Genomic DNA, 18265 nt, shown 5'->3' with positions numbered 1-18265 from the left:
TATTCACCTACGAACCCTCTTTTGTTGATTGTACTCAATTCTGACTGGTTATTTTATATTCAGTTATCGTCAATATTGAAAGCTGATCTGACTGCAGATCCTATATCTATATATGTATATATATATATATATATATATATATATATATATATATATATATATATATATATATATATATATATATATATATATATATATATATATATATATATATATATATATATATATATATATATATATATATATATATATATATATATATATATATATATATATATATATATATATATATATATATATATATATATATATACATACATTGTTACACAGTATATATGTGTGTATATAGATCGAACTCTTTACCAATACAATTTGCTCATTTGCTTATTACTTCAATTTCGTTATTCAGATTCATAGTCCAAGTTACCAAATCGTTCTAAAAATATGGCCACCTTATTAGAATTTTGCGTGGCTAACGAATTTTTTCCTCTTAACAAGTGCCCATTTGCTTATTTTTACCTGTGTCATCAATTGAACGATTTTGCCTAAATGATTTTTTACAATGATCTGCCCTTCTGTTAATAAGCACATTTAAAATACTCATGATGGTCTAATAATGATACTCTATTTTTCTTATAGTTTCCAGTCCTCCACACAAATTGTTTTCCATAGATATTAGACTTTCATTTAAATGAATATTCGTATGTAATTATTTCATTGCCAAATGTATTTTCAGAGAAGGAAAAAGTAAGCAAGAATCTCTCTGTATGTCTGTCTGACTTTCACTCTGTTACACATTTACACACAAATATATATTCTTTTACTCACTTACACACCAATACATATACTCTCAACATTTTCATAATCCTGACAAATTATCCGGTTATAAGTATCTACAATCTTAATACACAACTTTTCTTGCACAGCAGCCCAACTCACTTTCAGAGGCCTTCGGTAGAGGCAAAATCTCTGACAACTCGGAAGTTCAGGCAAACCCCATTATTTTAAAACAAATCCATCTGGTAAAAGATATCACTTTAACTCGCCAACCCGGAATGCATAGCATATACAATATTCCTTTCAGACGCTATGAAGGGGGAAAAAATCTCAAATTCTTGTAATCTTTAGCTGTGTATTCTCGTGGAGTTTCACATAATTTAGTTGCTAGTCCATTAGTAATCCATACCCATACATAAAATTATTCTAAAAAGGATATGAAATTCCTTCTCTAAGAGAGAGAGAGAGAGAGAGAGAGAGAGAGAGAGAGAGAGAGAGAGAGAGAGAGAGAGAGAGAGAGAAAGGTGGCGGAATAGGAGTAAATATTATACTGGCAAAAATATACATCTATCTCTCACGGAGGAAATTATTTTTGGCAGCTAGAATATCATACTACTTGTGAAGGGTAATTTGAATTTCTAAAATAACACTATTTTTATTTTACATCATTTTTTACATTTCCTATATCTTAGTAAAATACTACCCATCACTCAATTAAAAAAGGAACCATCATGCACAACTTGCTTCCGTAAGAGCGGTTTCATTATGCAAATATGTGAGTGTTTGGTGTGCGGGTCATGCAGAAGTATAATTTTACGAAAGGGCTTGAAGGATTATGAATAACGCCCGGAATAAACTGAATAATTTGACGGTTTTCTGCGCCCTAAACAAGACTTAAGCCCTAGAGAATATACGGAAAATAAATTATATGGAAAACGCTTCTACCAAAAGTGGAAGAAAGAAAGGATGTCGCTTTTATAGTAATAGTAATGGTTTCGTGTGAGACTGGTGTATCCTTCAAAAGTAAGCTTTATATATATTAAAAGTTTTTTAAGTAAATTAAAAACATAATTAATCTTTCACTTCATTAGATTTCATTGCATTTCAGGCATTGTTATCTTTTAGAACCAATTTAATTTCCTTTAATAACATCGATTTTATAATTTATCAAATTTCTCTAATATGAACCATGTGGAACTCAGCATTACCAAATAATTCTGAAAAACAGCCCACACAGCAACTCAGTTCAGAATTATGAGAAATGTGATGACACGGTACGGCAGTAAATACATGTATATTACAGAACGTAGGTGTAAATATTTGTTGCATATATTACGCTTTTACTATAGATGAACTCTGCATGTTATTCATGGGGAAACAAATGTTGACAGGGACAATATTGAATTGAAATTGATTTGTCCGAAATAATGCATTCTTTTATATCAGGCGCGAACAAATGCCCATCCATGAATAAACATATTTTATGCCAGCAGTATGTAAATGTATGTATGTATGAATAAATATATATTTATATATAGCATTTCTGTATATGTATGTGATGTATGTATTCTATATATATATATATATATATATATATATATATATATATATATATATATATATATATATATATATATATATATATATATATATATATATATATATATATATATATATATATATATTTATATATATATATATATATATATATATATATATATATATATATTATATATATATATATATATACTGGTATATGTATGTATACAAAACTACCATAGGATATCAAACATTTCATTTTACTGATAGTCATAGCGCATCTCAAGAGTGGACTGAATCCATTAAAAACAAATAAAAAATGCGCTGAAGTTTCTTTGGCGCAATTGAGTTTTCTGTACAACCGCCACAGCGTATAATAAAGGCCGCCGAAAATAGATCTATCTTTCGGTGGTCTCGGTATAATGTTGTATGAGCGGCGGCCTATGAAACTTTAACCACGTTGCCAGGAGCACGATTATGGCTAACTTTAACTTTAAATAAAATAAAAACTATTGAGGCTAGATGGCTGCAGTTTGGCATGTTTGATGATTGGAGGGTGGATGATCAACATACCAATTTGCAGCCCTCTAACCTCAGTAGTTTTTAATAACTGAGGGCGGACAAAAAGAAGTGTGGACAGAAAAAAGTGCGGAAGGACAGACAAGCCGGCACAATAGTTTTCTTTTACAGAAAACTAAAAATTAAAAGTATCTTCAGGATAACAGTAACCTAGACAGTTCATGTTGTTTATAGTTGGTAAATTCCTAGTGACATTTTTAGGTAATTTTTGAAAGGACAAATTGGCATGTTTAAATATATAAATCTTATCGATCATAAAGAAACGATTCCTTCTTTGTAAGGGACCACATTTAAAAAAATATATACAAATAATCCTGCTATAGAAAGCAAAACTCAATTCATTGGAATATGTACTAGATCTCGAAATGAATTAAAATGTTATTAGTTGTGAGCGCAACCAGTTAACAGTTTAAATTATAACTTTTAGAACCTGTCAACCTCAATACAAAAATCATTAGAGTCTTTACTGGCTAGGGTATAAATACCATGTCATGCCCGTGATTTATTCTCATGGTGTTTTAACATGAATAAAGTCGATTACATTTCTAGGATAATTTATGCTTCATATATCATTTTTTGCTGCATGGTTAGAAATTTATCATTTCAATTCCAATAACACAAACCTATGAACAGTTTTCTTTGTGTATGATGAATTTTACAATGGTTTTAGCTAAGCTTTCCAGCTCATTGTAATCTTAGGTAATGAAATATGGACTGCATACAAATCCTGATGCGACAGCAATGACATGAATTGGAAATAGAATTTTCAGACTGCTTTTTTTGCGTGATACAAATTTATTACATTATGAAGTGAAAAATAGAGCTGTTTTTATCTGGTGAGAATAAAATACAGGTGGAAAATAATCATTTTCATTTTAAAGCAAATATATCACTGTTGTTTCTAGGTTAGCTCCTTTCTGCGGCACATGAATGAATAGGGCGTAGGGAAATGTTTCAGCTATTTTTCTCTTTTTATTTATTAAAATGATTACATAGGAGTGCTCACCAAAGCCAATTGTTATTCAATATTTTATTTTTCTGAATTGATTTGTAAAAGTCTAGTGACATGCATTATCTTCAGAATTGATTTGTAAAAGTCCGGTAACATGCATATAAGATAGTGGTCATGAATAAAGAAAATAACTAAATGAAAATAATCTAGTCTCGCAAACGTAATGGTCATCATGTAATAACTGATAACATACAAGTGATCTGTATCTGGACATTTGATCATCTTTACAAATCTGGATGTGGATGCTTCAGATAAAGAAGCTTGCTATCAAATTGCTATGACATTAAGAAGAAATAGTAGTCGATTGTCTTTAGTGTTTTTATTGTTTTTCTTTCTCATATTTTGGAATTTACTTATTCCTATTGCATGCACCAAGCTTAATAAATACTTGCATGGCATGCGAGGGGTCATGTCAGTGGTTTTAACAGGATGCTTTCCAAATGAAGTCTTTGGCAACATAAACATCGACGTTCGGAGGAATAACTACTTTCCAGCCAGATGTTTAGGTTACTTAAAATATAATCGTAGTTCATTCTCCCTTGTTCAAGAGCCGTTCATCCAAATATTGTGGTAATGTTATGTTAAGATTTATAATTAAAGAAATTTTCGAGACGCAACAAATTACTTTCGCCCTTGCATGGCTGTGAATCAGACGTGTTTACCCTTTAGTAGACGCGAGTACATTTCTTATGACATATGCCATAAAGTGAGCAAAAAGATTAAGAGAAAAATGAATTTCACCCACTTCAATAAGCTTAAAAATGAACATAAGTGCAATATTTTAATCGTTTGCTCGTCGTTCGTCTCTTCTTGTGCTGTTAATTGTAATGGTTAGTGGTTAAATACAGCCCACCGTAGGAACGAGTACTCACAGACTGTCTTCCAGCTGTATAAAAAGTGTGTTTTTTATAAATCTACTTTTAACTTTAGAAAATTAAACAGATATAATGAGGTTTTCGTATGTATGTTGTCTTATGACATAGAATCAGAGCTGGAAAGCAGTTTTCTTTCTGCAAAGACACTAATTAGATGACATTTATTTCCCTACTTATAAACTCCCAAGTCGTTTGTGTTTATAACTGAACTCTGGTTTCCATTTAGGAAGGATTACGTACTTTTTCAATAACGATATCAAGGGAGATTAAGACACAGCCTTCGACTTGTTGAGTGTAGTGCTTACTCACTGTTGATACACAGTATTACTAGGGAACTATTACCCAGGTAAAATCAGTGAATAGGAGGTGGAAAATTGTAGACGCTCTAGTATTTCACATCAAAGTCTTCCCTTAAAACTTTAGGAGAAAAGTAAAAGATGGGAAGCGAGCGAGTCGAGCCGGCGACCCCTTCTACTTCTTAGGTATCCAGAGGAAATCCTCTTACTGGGACCAGCCGGAGAGGGAGTCTTTATAGAGAAGCTTATGCAGTTTGCTAAGAGGGTTGAGGATTTTTTCTCCTACATATTGTCACACAAATGGTCTCCTTTACTCCTACTTTCTTCGTCTGGCGGTCTCTCTGTCTGTCTGTTCACATACACACACACTCATACACACATACATACACACACACACACACATATATATATATATATATATATATATATATATATATATATATATATATATACAGTATGTGTATATATACATATAATTATGTGTATATGTATGTATGTATGTATATATATATATATATATATATATATATATATATATATATATATATATATATATATATATATATATATATATATGATAAGTCCTCACGTGAAAATAAAAGCAAATGGTACCAAGACTTTCAACTTTTATTCCAAAGTACCCTAAAGATGACTTTGGAGTAAAAATTGAAAGTCTTGGTACCATTTCCTTTTATTTTCACGTGAGGACTTATTATTTACTTCAAAAATCCATGGGACCATTGTATATAAAAAAAAATATATATATATATATATATATATATATATATATATATATATATATATATAGTCATATTAAGATTTGATTGGTCGTGGAGTTCATAATATGTTTGACAAACAAATTCACAGGTAGCTTTATCCTTATTTCTGTTTTTATTTCTAGTGTAGCGTTGGATTCCTTAATTCTCCTCAGGGGAAAGCCCGAACTCCAGAGCGGTATACTGCAGTTATGCTGTTAAATAAAATAATGAGCAAATCCAGTGACTATTAGAAATATCAATACATGCCTTGAGACTGGCAGATCGTATTAGCCCATGTCCTCTAAGAAGTGGTTAGATCTGGATTCATCGTCTCTTGGTTTTGTCACAATAATAGTCCTTTTTAACATTACAGTGACTGTGTTCGGCATAGCCAGCGCATGTTGTTGTGAGATATACAGTAAGGGCCATGGGCAATATTTTTTAGTATGAATAGAAACTTTGTGATAATTTTGAACAAATGTATATATATATATATGTATGTGTGTGTATGTGTAAATAAATATTATATTGTGTGTGTATATATATATATATATATATATATATATATATATATATATATATATATATATATATATATATATATATAAATGTCTAACAATTTCGTGCCTTGAAAACTAACACAAATTAAACAATGAACGTCACTGCCTTGAGAACGAGAGAGAGAGAGAGAGAGAGAGAGAGAGAGAGAGAGAGAGAGAGAGAGAGAGAGAGAGAGAGAGAGAGAGAGAGAGGGAGACGGGAGGATGAAGGTAGCGAACAATTTATTCTGGGAAGATTTTTCTTACTTCTGCTGGTAACACAAGAGCCAAAGTGGATGCTGGAGATAAATGGGAAGTTCTGAAGAAAGTTCAAGCGAGGAAATAGCGAGGGTGGGAGAGAGAGAGTATACCACTGAAGTAAAGCTGACTTTTTTGGTTTTCATACATCAAGAATAAAGCCGGACGAATATTTTGCGACGATTGGTTTTTGATAATTTTACGCATCTCAGAATATTATAATGATTTTTTGTGGGAATTACTTTGCTTTTGAATTGAATTAAATTAAATATTGAATTTAAGCCAAAGGACAAGCACTGGGACCTATGAGGTCATTCAGCGCTAAAACGGAAATTGACAGTAAACGGTTTGAAAGGTGCAACGGGAGGAAAACCTCAAAGCAGTTGCACTATGAATCATTGTTAGGAGAGGGTGGAAAGTAAGACGGAAGAAATAGAATATGAAAGGAGGTACAGTAAAGGGAATGAAAGGGGTTGCAGCTAGGGGTCGAAGGCACGTTGCAAAGAACCTTAAATAATGCCTACAGTGCACCACATGAGGTGCACTGACAGCACTACCCACCTGCAGTCTTCGAATATAGCTATATGATTTATTTCCAGCTGTACTGAAACTACTACTGTATATTTACTGCCTGATATATTGTATGGTCATCGCTGAACGAGATGTACTATGGAGGCCAATATCAATCCATTTTGATCCATATATTTCTCCCCCTCTCGCTGTAAATTCATATAAAGTAGATAATTTGGAAGAAATTAGAATTTTGACATGATAGAGCATCATTTGCTTTGCACTATGGGGAGACATTAAACATCTCAGGATATGCAGAAGATTGCAGTTCATCATTGGCAGGATGGGTACCGTTCTCAGCTAGCATTCTGCTGGCCCCGCGTTCGATTCTCCGACCGGCCAATGAAGATTTAGAGGAATTTGTTTCTGGTGATAGAAATTAATTCCGGATTCCACAATAAGCTGTAGGTCCCGTTGCTAGATAACCAACTGGTTCTAATCCTTCGGGCCAGCCCTAGGAGAGCTGTCTCCAAAGAAATCAAATTGAGGGCGTCATCATTAAATCAGGTAATTTGAAGCCTTGTCAATGTAACATCTGTAAAACGAGCAAGAGGGCAGACCATGATCATTTGCAAACAACCTAAGAATAACCAGTAAGGAAAATTAAGAAATGGTAAAATAGACGCCGAAATAAAAATAGTAGGCTGAAGCAGAACGAAATTCTTTTACCTGAGACAAATGATACCGAGGCCAAAAACCCGAACGATTCCGCGAGGAAGTAATATCCTCGCGGCAGTCTTGAAGATGGTATGAAGAGGATCGCGAGAAGTTGAATCCCGCGTCTCACACAGGCTCAGAGGACCTCCCAAGAAGTTTGCTTTCTTTTCCTACTTTAGATATCAGATCTCTAATACAATATCACCGTAGGGGGGTAGGGCCTTCAGTGTACCTCACGCGGTGATCTGTAGGCATTACTTAAGGTTCTTTGCGGCGTCCCTTCGGCCCCTAGCTGCAACCCCTTTCATTCCTTTTATGCACCACCATTCATATTCTCTATCTTCCTTCTTGCTATCCACCCTCTCCTAACACTTATTTCACAGTGGAACCGCGAGGTTTTCCTCCTGTTACACCTTTCAAGCCTACCTGCTCTCAATCTCCCTTTCAGCGTTGAATGGCCTCGTAGGTCCCAGTGTTTGGCCTTTGGCCTAACATCTGTATTCCATTCTATTCCATTCCATTCTATTCTGATACAATATAAGTCCAGTTTTTTTTTTATTTAGTTCGTGTTAGATATTGGAAAAATTAATGACAGGCAGTTGACCTACAGTTATATAATATACTAACATGATAGACGACGTATGTAAATATAATTCTTTCTTGTCCCCTAAGATAATATGAATAAACTACACTCTGACTGAGACTGTTCAGGCCAAAGGGAACACATTAATAGTTAATCGCACCAATATTTTCTTAAATTTTCTCTCCCACGGAGGAATAATATAATACGAATGTCTTTTACTAAGGTGTTTCTCTGTGTCCATGCGATGGACAAGTGTCATGTAGCTGTCTGAAATAGGTTGGCATGAGAATCGGCAGCGACATGGGAGTGCGAATTACCTCATAAATGTGATTTCACGGGTGAAATTATTTCCTCTGGAGGAGTTTCGTCTGTTAAATTAAGCTGTATCAATTTTTAAAAAATAGGAAAAATATGCACCAATTATAATATTCAGTTGACAGGGGTGCCATCTTTTCTTCCAAGCGTTGCTACATTGAGGGTTCCCATGGATTAAATTCCTTAGTCGTATTTTCCATTTATACACAACAAACATGCTATTTTTGTCAAACATGAGACTGCTGTGTTACTCTCAGCTACATTCGTTCTTCTTCAGCAATTGCTCTGTTAGGACTTAACAAAAGGCACAGTATTTTGTATTTAGTCACCCTGAGTACCATCTGTTGTCAAATTCAGGCAGAAATAACATCCCTTTAGACAAAATAATTCTTGGTTTACCCTTTACTCTTCCGAAGTTTGCTATTTAAAGAAAGATATGAAACCAAACACCAACTACGCAAGTATGTAAACATGTATGTGAGTGTGTGAGTATATGTATATGTATATATATATATATATATATGTATGTATATATATATATATATATATATATATATATATATATATATATATATATATATATATATATATATATATATATATATATATATATATATATATATGCACATATATGAAGTCCACAGGACCTTGAACAAGTATTTTGAACAAGTGGTAGTTTATTCTACATTTTAAGTTCACATTGAATACAAAGAAGTTGACAGAGATTTATATGCAAAAACAGGTGGGGGCGGGGTTACAGTTTGTTAATCTGGGCAGCATGTAACCCCGCCCCCACCTACTGTTTTTTGTATATAAATCTCTGTCAACTTCTTTGTATCCAGTGTGAACTTGAAAATTGTAGAATAAACTACGAAAGTACTTGTTCAAAGTCCCGGTTTTTCACTCATCTTCCGACGTGGACTTAGTGATATTCTCAAAGCACGCGTTCCTTCGTGTGTTGTATTATATATATATATATATATATATATATATATATATATATATATATATATATATATATATATATATATATGCATATATGTGTATTATGTATATATACTGTATATGTGTGTGTATACATACATGTGTGTGTATCTGCTTGCAGCGGGGAGTACTTGAACACACAAAAAGGTTCACCAACACGACCACAGCTTTAGGTAAATGCTTAAAGATCTCTCTCTCTCTCTCTCTCTCTCTCTCTCTCTCTCTCTCTCTCTCTCTCTCTCTCTCTCTCTTCTCTCTCTCTCTCTCTCTGCATTTCTAAATGTAAGTGAGTAGTTGCCTCTCCCTTCTGGTACTTAGGATTATTAATGTGCATGATGTTTATAAAGCATTTTTAGTTTCATGGAAATGATGGTTCATCCTGCAGTTAAGGAGCATGGTAAATACTGCAGATCCATTATGCAATATTATTACTGTATGAAGAGAAGGGTACCGCAGAGAGAGAGAGAGAGAGAGAGAGAGAGAGAGAGAGAGAGAGAGAGAGAGAGAGAGAGAGAGAGTTTGAAGGGTGTCATAGTTTTTCAGACAATAGTTTCACTTCAGTCGGACCACGGAATAAACCAAAATGCTTTTGGGGTTTGTTTTGTTTTATAATAGAATTGTATTAGGATGCGAGTCCATTGTTTGGCTAGTGATATTTTCAGTTTTTGAGAATACGGTTCCGTTTTGTTACTTTAGAGTAACTACACTGAATGCATCATATATATATATATATATATCTGTACATATATATTTATTTATTAGTCAAAAGTTAAATTAAATTCCTCCTGGGCCACTGTAGGCTCATAGGGCAGACGCTATATATATATATATATATATATATATATATATATATATATATATATATATATATATATATATATATATATATATAATATATATTCAAAACTGGATGGCATGCGTGTGTGTATGTGTGTGTGGGCTTGTTTGTTAACAAATGACAGATCATCGTTTTAAACAATAATACTGAATGTTGCTAAGTTAGAAATTATGATAATCTGACATCTCATAGCTTCAGTGAAACGCCATTTTTCACTGATTAATACATTCTCGTATACGGTACGAACGGAGCTCATTAGGTCTTCAAACAAGAAATTCCGGGAAATAATTGCAGAGTTCTTAATCAAATGAACATATATATTTTTTTGAACGTACGCATGAAAAATTAAAAATTTTCTGGAGACAGTTAAAGCCGAAGGCACTATCAAATATTAAAAGGCCTATGGGAGTTTGCACAGTGAGTTAAAAGTGCCTCTGAATTTTCTTAACCTCAGGGTAAAGAAAAATATAGGATTATATAAAGAGATTCTTCGTTTGAATGTTGGGCAAAACAAATGACGTTTCTAGGGCTTCTTGGAATTGGAATTGGAATATGAAATTTAGTCCAAAACCCAAGCGTTTGACCTCTGAAGTCATTCAGCCCTGAAAATGATGTTGAGACAATTGTTAGGAGTGGATGGAAAGTAAGTTGGAAGAAAGAATATGAACGGTAGTATAGTAAAAAAGAATGAAAGGGATTGTAGCTAGATGCCGAAGGGACGCTGCAAGAGCCTCAAGTAATGCCTGCAGTGCACCGCGTAACGCACACTGACGGCACTGCCCCCTTACGGGGTCTAGGGCTTGTATCCGGAATTGTAATTTTCTTAAAATGCGAAACAGTAGTAAGCACTTCAGTTTCTTCCTAAGACAAAGGAAACCCCTCGAACTTTGTTCATAGTACCTAATACCTTTTTTTTTTTTTTTAAATCTTCTTGCTTTTGAAGGTAACAGTTAATTTTTACTGCCCAATGGCGCAGTGGAATGCGCGTAGGCACCAGAGAAGTGTTTTGAATACAAAATTGAGAGAGTAATTAACCCCCGTGGCACCAAAACTATGTTCAAGCTGAGGATCTTTTGTAAATTACATGATGATTAGAACGGTCACCCAATGAAAAGAAAAATGACCAGTGATATTTAGGGATTCATTTGTTTTGGAGTGACTTGTTACTCAAAATACTCAAGCTGATCACACAGTGACTATCTTTCGTCATCTACGTTTACACGTCGCAATCGCCGAGCCATTTTTCTACATTGTAATGATAAGGATTGTGTGTTCCCTGTTTATCGAATACCATTTTCACTTATTTTATTGAATGGGTAACATCCTTTTATGAATAATAGACCATTTCCTTTTTTTTTTTGGTCATAGTCAACGCTCCCGTTTTCTCTAATGAGAGCCATCTAGTGAGTGTTTTATGAAGTAGTGTAAATAAACACTTGTCAGTTGATGTCTTCAAGCACAGTAAGGTTTACGGCAAGTGTACTTTATTGCTTTGTATTTGGGACTTATATGTTTATGACCAGCACAATAAAATTGGAATTTGTGCACAAATGAAACTAGAATGCAGTGATACATTTATTGGAAATGCAGACGAATGCTCATGAAGTAGCAAATTCCTTACAAAGTTTGTGCCGTCTTTTGGACTCCAGAGCACTCAGGTAACTAGTTTCTGTGATAGTTTTGGCACATTCATCAGGTCACGTGATAACAAAAAAATATATTTTTCCACTTCAGGACGCATATAGTCTGGGCAGTAATATGGTCTTTTTTTTATTGTACTTATTTTTATTCCAAGGAGCAGGCTAGTAACAATATAAAGTGTTTTTCAAATTTTGCCCAAAATAATAGTGTTACCTGATGTTTTCCTTTGCTAAATCTAACCTATCTGTCACAAAACTAAGTTATGCTGTAACGTTTTACTCCATTTTAGCCAATCCTACCTCACCTAATCAAGCAATCATACCCTAACTATTTCAGAGGTTTCATGTTTATTCATGCTCTTCTTAATCAGTCATAGACTAGCCTAACCTTAACGCAGACTGACCCAGCCTTTATTTTGCATAATGCTAGCTTAGCCTTGCCTTATAACAGTTTAGTCTGGTGTTACCAAATCTTAACTGATCAAAACTCTAGAGCCTAGTGCTTTGCCTGACCCTAATAAACCAGTCATGGTCCTTCAGAAGTAACTCTTAGGTTAGCTTTGCCTGACCCAAATAAACCAGTCATGGTCCTTCATTATGTTCGATTGCAGGTGATAGAATCAGTGAAGAAGACATTGAAATTTTCCAAAGCCAAAATGAACGATGACGCTTTTCCTTAGTAAATAACAGAGTTGAATGGGCTCTCCTGACGCAGCATCAAAACAAACAGCATATCAGTCAATCAAAGAAACACAAATGAATAATGACCATTTTATTGAAGGTCAGTATGCTATTTTTGGTACGTTGTTTTACATATCAATATTTTCCCCCCTAAGAAAAAGAATATTTTGACCGATTGCCTAAGGAGTCCCAAAGGTAGCCGATACATTTTAGAGAAAGGATGGGAACAAGTCAAGAGAAATACTCAGATTTATAATAACCCTTAAGATGCCTTCTCATTGATGATCTATTTGGAAAGTTTCAGGCTATGCCTCAGTCACAACTACTTTGTACAGATGAACAAATAGCACCATTCAGAGGGAGATCAGGAATCAAACCGTGTATCCTTAAGAAACCTCACAAATGAGGATTTAAGATATTTGCTTTATGTCATGACATAGGACTTTTTTTTTTTTTTACCTTTTAGCTGTGGGTGTTTTAGCCAATTAACTATCATTTCGTCATGCTGCTGGTAATCAGGAAATTTTTCCTTTTAATATTTTGACTCGATACTCTTTAGAAATGGCCGTACAGACCCCTTGCTACCATACCGGAAAGATATTATACCAAAGAAGACGTCCAGTTACATAATGACGAAGAAATCCATTAAAGTAAAACTGTGGGTTGTACTTTGACAACGCCGTTACAAGGCGTAGGTTAATGTGTAATGGTACGCTGTCCGTCGCATGGCGATTAATTGCAGTGCACAATACCAAATTGTAAGGAAAAATCTGTGATGAAATTAAGTAACTGTAAAGTTCATTTGCGGGTGAATTAGAGTTCAGACGGTTTCGCCAATTCGCTCGCTCAGAAGCTAAAATACAAACACTTAAAAAGATTTGTTGAGATGGCCTGGTTTACATGTTACACTAAGGGCCAGTGTGCCCAAATTAGTCACCTACTTGAATTTGTGTTCTTATTAGTATTATAATTAAATCCTTGTTTTTGTGTTTACTGTAGTAAAATGATCATAAAACAACGAATTTTAAGTTATTCTCAGTCAGTTACCCAGTTTGGTCCAGAAGGGGTAAAAAAATTTACTTTTGCTTTTCTTCACTGGATGTGTATAGTCCAACGTTAAAAGACCTTTGTTTATCCTTTGGTAATTTCCAAATTTTAACAACCGCGCATCAAGAACACCTTGTTTGTCAAGAGGTATATTAATTATAATGAAAATAATAACAAGATCAATAGCAGTAGCAATCAAAGGAATAAAAACAATTCCTTTGATTGCAGGAATCTGCGATATTGCTATCATCCTTTTTGTCTCTGAAACGTTTTAATTAAGCATCTGACTTCCGTGTCTTTTCTGCCTTTGAATAAAATGATAAAATATGTGCAATTCTGTATTTTATTTTAGTTTGTTGCAAAAACAAAACTATAACAAGGTTTGCATCATTTGTTCTGCGGATTCTTTTTCATAAACTTAACCTCGGTGAAAAATAAGAAAAATCTGAATATTGTAGTTGTCGAAATATAAAAGTATTTTTTGCCTAACATAACCGGGCATATATAAATAACGCTTCGTTTGATACTCATGGATTTACTTCAACAAGGCTCTTTGTCGCCAAAGGTCTCTACCGATGTCATTGTCTCTACGAAAAAAGATTGGTTTTTTTTTTTTTTTTTTTTTCGTTAGAACGAGGGTCTTTGGGGTTGGTAATTGTTTCCTATAAATATTTGTGTCCTTGCTTTATTTCTCGAGGCCGTTGGTCATTGTTAGAAACTTTTCCTCTTGATATCACCGACAGAGATAATAAGATCTTTGTGTCAAAGGCATTGTTTTAGATATTGCGCTTTCATGTAGATGGCAAAAAGCTATTTAGAGAGACGGGGAGGTCGTCATAACTACGTATGAGTTAGGCGTTTTTTGGGGGTCAAACATACTTTTCATTAAAACTGAGAGAAATGCAGCCCATAAACAATTAATTAATCACTATGGCCATAAAAGACCCGAATAGTAAAGCTATATAGTCTCGAGTGTTTTTTTGGGGGGGGTCAAATGGACTTTTCCTTAAAGCTGAGAAAAATGCAGCCTATTGGCAAATAATAAACAGCATTTTTCTCAGTTTTAAGGAAACGTCCATTTGACCGCCAAAAACACCAAAGCCTTACTATTCGGGCGTATTTCCCCCTGCAATATGGCCGATTGCAATCAGTTGTCCAAATATGGCCATTTTCCATGCTGATCAGTTGCTTGCCAACAGGCTGCATTTTTCTCAGATTAAAAAAAGTCCGCTTGACCCCCAAAAAACACCCAAGGCTACACCTAGTTGTTATTTGGTGGTCAAACAGACTCTTCCTTAAAACTGAGCTGCATTTTCTCAGTTTTAAGGAAAATCCATTTGACCCCCAAAATACACCCAATGCTATAGTTTAGCCTTACTATTCGGGCCTATTTTACCCCCCTGCAATATGGCCGGATTGTTATCAATTGCCCAAATGTGGCCATTTTCCATGCATAGTGGTCAATTGCTTGCCAATAGGCTGTATTTTTCTCAGTTCGAAATGCACCGTGACTCAAACAATTTGAAGCATCTGTGGCTTGTCATGTGTTGATGCCCATCTTTTGGCTGTATTATGAGCATCAAAGTTTACAAAACCTTATTCTAGATTTGATCAGGAAGCCAGTGTTACTTAAACAGTTTTGTGGTATTCCTATCCTGAGATGCAAAATCTTTTATATATCTTGCCGCTCTATATATTACATACGTTTTGGGTCATAAGTTGTTACTTAATACATAATGATAAATATGCAAGAGTCCAGTACAGTAATGACAAAACTACACTTTTTTGTTAATAGAATAGTCATCAAGATATTTTTTATTTTAATAAAGGCAATATTTCAAAGACGATGGTCAGTAAACCTTACAATATTACTGACTCCAGTACTGAGAGACAAATTACAGTCCCGCAGCACGCCTAAGTAAGGGGCATTGTCAGCAGTTACAACTGGGTTACCATCTATATTAAGCCGAATATCACCAAGGCTTCTTAATTTATGGTTCTTCCCCAACAACGTGAATTAACCTTGATATTCATTTTGGTGCAGTTGCTTAAATATCCAGTCCCCTTTCTTTAACACCGGCAAGGACATCATTTGCTTTCTCATTTGTCTCTCCAATGTCATTTATGGAGAAATAAACTTGGGGTATCATCCACAACTATGTATAAAATATGACGGGGCTATTAACACTTCTCAAAGTTTCGTAATATGGATGAGTTTTCAATCTGTATCAACTATTTCCTGCCACGAAGGTAGTCTTTAAAATGCTCAAAAGGCCCACCAGCAACTCCAGTGAACTTTAAACCATTTAGAAGTAGTCCTTATGCAACTGCATCAAAAGCTCTACTAAGGTTTAAATTATCTCCTTGTAAAAAATTAACATTTCCAAGTACTGATTTTGCTTTTCTACGTCCAATTGCAAATTGATAAAAAAATATCATTGTGTGAATGCAATATCAAAGAAGATGCAACTAATGAACAGTATTTTTCTTTTGTTCTTGAAGAAACATATTCAAAAAAAATTTTCTCGTGTAAAAAAATAGCAATTTTCCATTCTAAAAAAAGAGATATGATTTCAATGATAATTAATTCTTTGGAGTATAGCTTTTCAAGGAACCAGTTATGAGGTTCAAAGTTCTTGTCTTGGAACTTTTATGTATTAAGAAAAGATAGTTCTTAAAATATACTGTACATAATTTTCTGCTATCTAAATCTTTTGTGATTATTTAAAATAACATTATCATGGAAAATGCTTTTGTATTTTCTTCTGCTATTTTTCCGATTCTTTTATAATATTTTTTTTTGTTTTGATTTTCTGTACCTGTTTTCATTACTTTTACTTTCATCATTTTCCGATTTTACTTTTATATTTTTATTAGGATTTCCCTTTTCCGGTTGTCAGTCTCCAGTGAAAGGAAACGGGTTCGATATTCATCAGCCTCACCAGAAAAGACATCATTAAAAAGTCCACGGTCCAGCGCTTACTCTCGAAAGACCTCCCTCTTCATCTCCTTTTCAGAGAGGTAAGTGCCAATAAGCTATAAAAGAGGATTTAAACCTCCACTGCCCGGATAGACGAGAAACTCATCCCGCGGACCCCGAGTCTAATTTCATTCATTCTTGCCGGGCCTCCTCCCGATTTTATAGGCAGCTGATTTTCTGAAAGATGAGGAATGTTTTCCTCCTCGCTGATGTGTTCCAATAACATTAAAATGAGCCTGACATCCTGTTTGCGTTGCCGACGGGTCGACGCATTTGCTTTTCTGAAATGAAAGGCGTTTGATGGAAAGTCTCCTGTTTAATGCATATCCTATTTGAAAGTAAAAAAAACAAGTGTAGGTCGCATAATCACTGCTTTAATAATGCATTTTATCGTGGTATTCCCTTTTATGGTCTCTGCGCGGTTTTTATCGATGCGCTGACACAGAGTTACATGAAACTAGCGCAAGCGTTAACTGCTAGTATGATTTTTGGTGTAGTTAACACAGACTTACGGCAAGGAAATGTTTGAGGACCTAGTACTCAAAGACGACCTTAACCAGTTTGAAATAACTATTTTCTTGATAAATTGTTTGAATGTTGCAGTTTCCTGAAATACAATCGTCACTAATCATACATAAATTCTTATCGGTAGTCTTTTGTATTCCTTGTTCAAGGATACTAATGTATAAATTGTTCCAAGTCCCGAATAGTGTATCTTTATTCAGTACAAAAAATTATGAGTTCTTCGAAGTTTTAAAGATATTTTAGCTACCAGTTGTCTGAAAATTCTGATTTAAAAATGTATTTGTTTAATGCTACTAGCATTCCGTATCATAATTTCGTATTTCAAGTTCCTAAAAGCACCAAGGAACGGGTGGCATTTTCCCGAGATGTAACCGAGTATTGCCCCAGCCCGGGACCTTCCCCTGAAAAAAGCGGGACGCCATATCTTAAAAACGAACCCTAGAATTTTCTTGAAAATAATCTCATTACGTTTCCCACGCCCAAATTCTTGCGCCGTTTTATCTTCATCTAACCTTACCTGAACCTAACGTAGGGGTTTGGCAAAAAAACCGGGGCTGGTGCAGTACTAGTATACATCTCGGGGATATGCGAACGGTTTGGTATAGTTTCCGCAAGACAGGAAACTCACACCCGCAGAAGGAAAAATGGCACTTAGACGCGGTGGAATAAATTTAACTTATATTTGCTAGGATAAAAACATAGTACATAAGAACATACGAACAGTTTAAGAGAGTCGTTAACATTTTCGTTGAATAGGAGGGGTGGGGGTTATTAGGTGTCATTTTGGTGTTATTTTGACCAGGCTTTGAGTA

General features: G+C 34.4%; 1 long non-coding RNA gene across 1 annotated transcript in view; it reads left to right on the top strand.

Annotated features, from left to right (window-relative positions):
* Positions 1 to 16748: 16748 nt before the first annotated feature.
* LOC136833668 (uncharacterized) overlaps positions 16749 to 18265 on the top strand; it is a 73397-nt gene continuing 71880 nt past the window's right edge. The window contains exon 1 of the long non-coding RNA XR_010851555.1: positions 16749 to 16969. This is a non-coding gene — a long non-coding RNA (uncharacterized lncRNA). The remainder of the gene's footprint in view (positions 16970 to 18265) is intronic.

The sequence above is a fragment of the Macrobrachium rosenbergii genome, chromosome 52 (genome assembly GCF_040412425.1).
Source record: "Macrobrachium rosenbergii isolate ZJJX-2024 chromosome 52, ASM4041242v1, whole genome shotgun sequence".
Lineage (NCBI taxonomy): Eukaryota > Metazoa > Arthropoda > Malacostraca > Decapoda > Palaemonidae > Macrobrachium > Macrobrachium rosenbergii.
Note: the sequence above shows the minus strand (reverse complement) of the source record. Positions and strands in the feature narration are given on the sequence as shown.